Raw genomic sequence first — 6,069 nt, 5'->3', positions numbered from 1 at the left:
TTTTTTCTTTGCTGTTGCACACTATCGCATCCTCTTCACCTAAAAAAAAAAGTGCAAGACACCCCTACATAAAAACGTACACAATATCCATGGAAACCTACTTGTGAGATGCTAGTCATTGTTGCATGGCTAGTGTTTTGTACTTTCCTATGTGCAGAAAGTGCCGAGCATTATTTTCATCGAGTCACACTAGCTTCATTTTTTATTTATCGATTTATACATACTATCGATCCAACTTGGACGAAGATAGGAGTGGACACAATGTCAAACTTGGAATAGCACAGCCATTTCGTATCTAAAAAAGAAAAACAACTTTACCAAAAAAATAAAAGTGGACACTGCTCAGTTCTATGGCGCAGCTAGGAAGTGTTGTATGGTGCTTCATTTCTTTCTTTTCTGACATGATGGGAAGTTTTACTGAAGAGCCAAGATTTTGTTGGGGAAGCAGTTTCAGATAACAGAAATAAGCAGTTGGTCATATATGTGCTTGGTAGAAGAACATAGCTGCTATTCTGCAAGCATGAAACTGTGCGGCTTGTGTGAGTTCCTAACATTTTTTAGTCCCTCCAGTTTTTGTGAAATAGGGGCTTGTTTCTAACTAGACACGCAAGTATTTAGACATTTCTTGACAGATGAACATAACGCATGTCTGCAAGACCTGAAAGGCACTGTGTTTTGTTGTGCCTGAGTGCATATTTAGCAAATATGTTAAGTGCAGCACATGCCCTCTCATTTTGGAGATTTAAATTCAGGGGCTAACCGGATGGGTAGTAAGGACCTTGTAATAGTTGTAAACGTGGTGAGTACACTGAATTCTCATTTGAGGCGGAAAAAGATTGCTAGATCAAAGCAGTGCATCTTACTGTTGCATTTCATATTGCTTCCCCACAGTGGCGGCAAGTTTTAGATGCATAGCTGCGGATGTCCTGCTGATGACAGGAAAGGTGCTTGCATTACAGAACATATTTTATAAGCGTTGTGTTCATCCAGAAAAAAAAGAAGGATTGTAGTATAAGATTATTTCAATTTGAGAGTTTCTATAGGCTCTTCAAGAGCATTATGTGCCTTTGTTTGGACAAATGCTGCATCATTGGTCATTCCTCGTTCATATCCATACAGGTGCATAACCTGCAGGATTTTCATCCTCCTAGTGTGTGGGCGCTCATGCATGAAGGAAAAAATAAGAGTGCGAGACAAAACAAACTATCGCTTGTTTGTATGCTTGGGCCGCTTTGTTTAGTGCATTTATAAAATATCTGTATAGCATGAGTCACTGTAAAAAGTAAAAAAAAAAAAAAAAAATCGTCAAGGGTGAGTTGTGCTCTAGTTGCTGTCAGTTGAGCACATCAACAAAACTGCCAGGCTCAAATCAGCCACTTGTTTTCCAACATGTCAATCCAGTTGGATTCGTAATGGGACTGCTCAGCGTCAGTGTATTCTTCCTTTTGGGCTCTGCAAAGTAGTATTTTCATAGTCACTTCTATTTGTGCCTGGAATATTGCTTGCGAGAAGAAAAAGGAGCAAGGGAACATCTTCACATTTGCACTGGTTCCTCACAGGTCTGCACGGATGTGCCTTGCGATCACTGCTACATGTCGTGCGTCAAATGCTTCGATGGAGCAAAGCGGCCCTTGCGAGGTCTATCTGCGCAAACATGCGCTCGTTTAAAATAATTATTTCAAATAGGGCGCCGAACCTGCATTTGCGAGCGGTGCAGATGGCGGCACTTACCAATCTTTTTTTTTTTTCTTCTCTTTAGGATGCAACATACTCGGCTTTCTCATCAAGAATACAGTTCTAAATGTTGAAGTCATGTCGTTAGATGTCATTCAGAAGGGAACTTTTTTCTGTTACTAATATTTTGCATGAAGTTGCAATTGTAATTTCCAGTAGTGGCGCTGCATTCGCTTTTGCATTTTTCTTCATGGCGCCGTGCTTGAAGCATTTAACGTACGGCGTTAGAGGCAGAAATATGCGCTGTTATTATGCTGTTACATTTCCTCTTTGGTTGTCATATGGTTTCCCAGTTTTTATAAGTCTGCAACCAGACCCTTAAACGCTGTGCTAAAACATTGTTGTCGTACACTTGCAACGTCGGCGAACCAAGACCACCGACCGATACGCGCAATTCACCTAATCTTGGTAAGTTCGCTCCTGTTTAAAAAATGTCCGTGCATCGGAAACGAGCTTAGGAGAGTACAATGATTTCAGCGGCTTCTGCGAGGTTAAAATGGTTCAGTGCCATTTATAATGTCAATGCGTGGGGGCAAGTACAGAACTTGGGCGAGCGCACTAAAAACATGTTCGGAATGTATCGGCAGGAAGAAAGTAATTTATTGTTTCCGATGTAAAAAGTGCCAGTTATTCTCTGAAAAACGACAGGACCGTACAGAAACGTGCACGCAAGATTTGAAGTGATCGATGGTGTGATCAGCTTTAACAGCGCTTAGTTTTCTTTAGTTCGCGTTCTTTGACACGTCGCTCTTTGCACTACATTGCCGGAGTGAAATAGATTGTTTACTAGGTGGAGGGTTCTTGCTGTGGCAGAAGCCTATTTCATTTACTTCACAGACTTTACCACAAGAATCAATCTATTTTGCAGCCTTATCTTTCTTGTACTGCTTCAGCCTTGAAAAGAACAAAGTACATAAAAAAAAAAGTTCTGTTGGCAGATAAAGATATGTATTCTGCGGCAAGTTCATGAACAAAAACAAAATGGTAATACACCCCAAGAAACTGAAGCTCCTCCTTGGCTAGAAGCAGCTGTGTCTGTAAAACCTTTCAATGAACTGCCTATCGACATTACTAGAATAAACTCTTTTGTTCTAGAAATGCCTTGATACAAGACTTTGTGTGGAGATTGTGGCCCATGCAGCTTTCACTTCAGGAGCCTTCCTCTTTGCAGATCACAAGAACACTGGTGGAAGGATGGATGCCATTCACTTGTAGCTGTTATCAGTCGGAACCGTTTCAACTCATCTTGTGGTGAGTATACAGTTCAAAATCTACAAAATGTTTCATGCATGGTAAGCAAATGATAGTAGCTTACTGATTGAAATAATAAAGATAATTTTGTTTCAAAGTGTGTTGTCCACTAATTATTTTAATTGATGAAATGCTCCGACCAGAAAACGGTTGGTTTGCTCTACTGAGGAGAACATTCTGGCTGAGCTACATGCGTTACAGCAATATGATTAGCAGCAGGTGCACTGCTCATCTCAGGCAGAGTGCTGAATTATGCGATGTGTATCAAAGAAAGCAGTACCACGCATTGGCTGCTAGATCAGTCAAATGTATACTTAGTGGAAACAAGATAAAGTAGACTTCAAATAGAGGCTACTTACTCATTAGCACCCATATAAGTACAGCCATACAGGTAAAAAGAAAAGCTATATAAGTTTTCCAGAAGCTTCAGTAGTGAAAAATTTGACGTGGTCCAAGGAGTGAACCCTGGACTGTTACTCATGTGGGGCAGTTTGTCTACCAAGTCATCTAACCAGGACAACCAGTGGATGGTGGGGCTAGACTGAATTTATCAACAATGCACAGGACTATAACTTATGTTTTGATCCCATGGACACCAAAAAGGCCTTCCAGAACTGGCCCTTTATGTCTGATAGTGCACAGCTACACGGTACTATTGCTGCACAATTGTTACTAAGGGCCTTGCACTTGAATGTGCCCATTGGACCTGTAAAGGGACAAAACATGGACCAGAATGTAACAATATGTATTAAATTAGATTATGGTGTAAAAAAAATGTCTGATTTAGTATAGATCGAGCACTACAATATCCAAGAATTGAGGATTTATTTTAATTTGGCACTGAAATTGCATAAAAACGACTGAAGGAATCTCTTGCGGTGAAACACTGTCATTATCCCTGTAACCACGTAACCACGTCTCGGGAAAAAGTCTATGATTTTTTTAATTGCACGTGCTCTCTGTTCTTTAACAAGCGCTCACCTTGTTTTATTGCATTGTTACATACATGATCTCACTAGCGACATAACAATATTTTGAGTGCTGTCCAGTGTGCCTGTCAATAAACTGAATCCAGCTTCAGCAGAGAGTGGCCTGGACTAAATTTGAAAGTCACCATCATGCTTGACATAGCTGAATTAGCCTGAACGTCGGTTTTGGTCCAAATCAGACGAAGTCAAATTTTGAGGGTGGTTTGGACCAAATTTGGGGATCATCATTGTGTTTGCCATTGCCAAATTTTGTCAGTGGGACAGCTCGATAAAAGCTTTGTCAGAGTTGGCTGACAGTGGCGGTGGCTGCTCACTTTGAAACAGTGGGCGTGTATGCTTCATTGATTCGGGGAAAAAAAAAAAGAAAAAAAAAAAAAGACGGGCTTTCCGGATTTTCAGTGTGGGCGGAAGCCACATACTCATGAAGAGGATTCTGTCATCTTTCATGCAAGATAAAACCTGAATTCGGATAATTCAAACTTTAGCAAAGCAAGACCGTAGTCATGTGGTATTTTCTTTTCCTTTCATATTTGCACACTTTGTTTAAATGCTGGAAAAAAACAATCATGCAGGAAGTATGTTAGTAGAAAAAACTGGGTCATTAGTACTTGAACCCCCTCTAAAACTTAAGGGTACTTGGGCCTAAACTGAATATAAAAAAAAATAGAATTAATCTCAACTAATTAACTAACTAGATAAAGTATAAGGAATACTCCAAACAGAACTACACGAAGACTAATAATATGTCGTCGGTTTCAGTCAGCTGCAGTGCTCCGCCTTTTTTTTTTTAATCCTTGGTTTACATTACATAAAACTGTGCGTGCGCGTTTGGTCTATTCACCAACAGCACAGTGGCCACCAATTTGCTGTTCATGGAGTGTTGCAAAAAACTGCTATGCATGTCTCATCGGCTCACCACAATTTACTCCGGATTTCTTAGCAAAAGCTATCTTCTGGGCAATAAAGCGGCACGTGTGAGGTCATGTAAATACCCCTCTGTAAGCTTGTCATGAATAGCCAAAAAAAGAATAAAAAACAGACAAATTATGAATAACCAAATTTATTGCTATACACAACAGCACTTGCAGTCTTAAAATGTGAAAGTGCTCAGAAAGACAAGGACAAATGCTTTTGTCTCGTCCACTTCTCTTGTCCTTGTCTTTCCAAGCACTTTCAAATTTTAGGATGCTATACTAGTTAACCCAGCAAACAACTTTGTTAAGCACATGCAATGTAGCTCTGCTATAGACCTTTTTCCAGTCGCGCCTCCTCTTGCAGATGTCAGGCAAAGTATGTTTGACAGGGCGGGTGACCGGGTCTCCCTCACGTATTTTCTGCAGAAATTCTTTCACAATAGCAGGGTGGGTTTATTTTCCAAGCGGCACTTGATCTCTTAGATGGCATGCCTGGCAGAGTCTTTTCGTTTATTGCAATAACAGGCAGTGACAATGCATGCGGTCCTGAGAGCAGAGTACATGCTAGCAATGCATGTAATTATTGCGCAACAGCATGGTTTTCACACACGCAGTGAACTGCTGCCCTACTATGTAGAAATAGAGAAGAAGGCTTCGCACATGTGCAGTAGCATTACTGAAAATAAGTCAATTGGACTTTTTTCCATTTTATCCTGTCTCCTGCAGCCACCAATATCCTGTGCAGCCACCACTTCTGCAGCAATGAACTAGGGTCACTCAGGATTGGAGTGCCTACTGAAGAGATCAGAAGTGAATGGCCCACATACTAGGGGCAATGCCTGACACCTCCGAGTGCTGGGAACGGTTCATGAAGAGCATTTTCATAGGAAGTTTTGTTGTAGGAAAAACAAATTTAAGGACGGTTAGTTCGACTGACTGCAGACGAAATTCACTCACCAATGTATTACTACTCTCATTGTGCACTGTGGTGGCTTGGTCATTGGGTGTTTGACTACACAATGGAGACAAAATGCAAGGTGCCCACGTGCTGTGCGATTTCAGAGTACATACATTCAAGAACCTCACTTAGTCATAATTATCTGCATCCCTCCACTACAGCGTCCCTCATAGCCAGAGTCAATTTGGAATGTTTCAACCAATCCAATTTTAATTCCATCGTT

The sequence above is a fragment of the Amblyomma maculatum genome, chromosome 1, assembly GCF_055883805.1.
Source record: "Amblyomma maculatum isolate TAMU_Amacu chromosome 1, ASM5588380v1, whole genome shotgun sequence".
NCBI classification, from domain to species: domain Eukaryota; kingdom Metazoa; phylum Arthropoda; class Arachnida; order Ixodida; family Ixodidae; genus Amblyomma; species Amblyomma maculatum.
Note: the sequence above shows the minus strand (reverse complement) of the source record.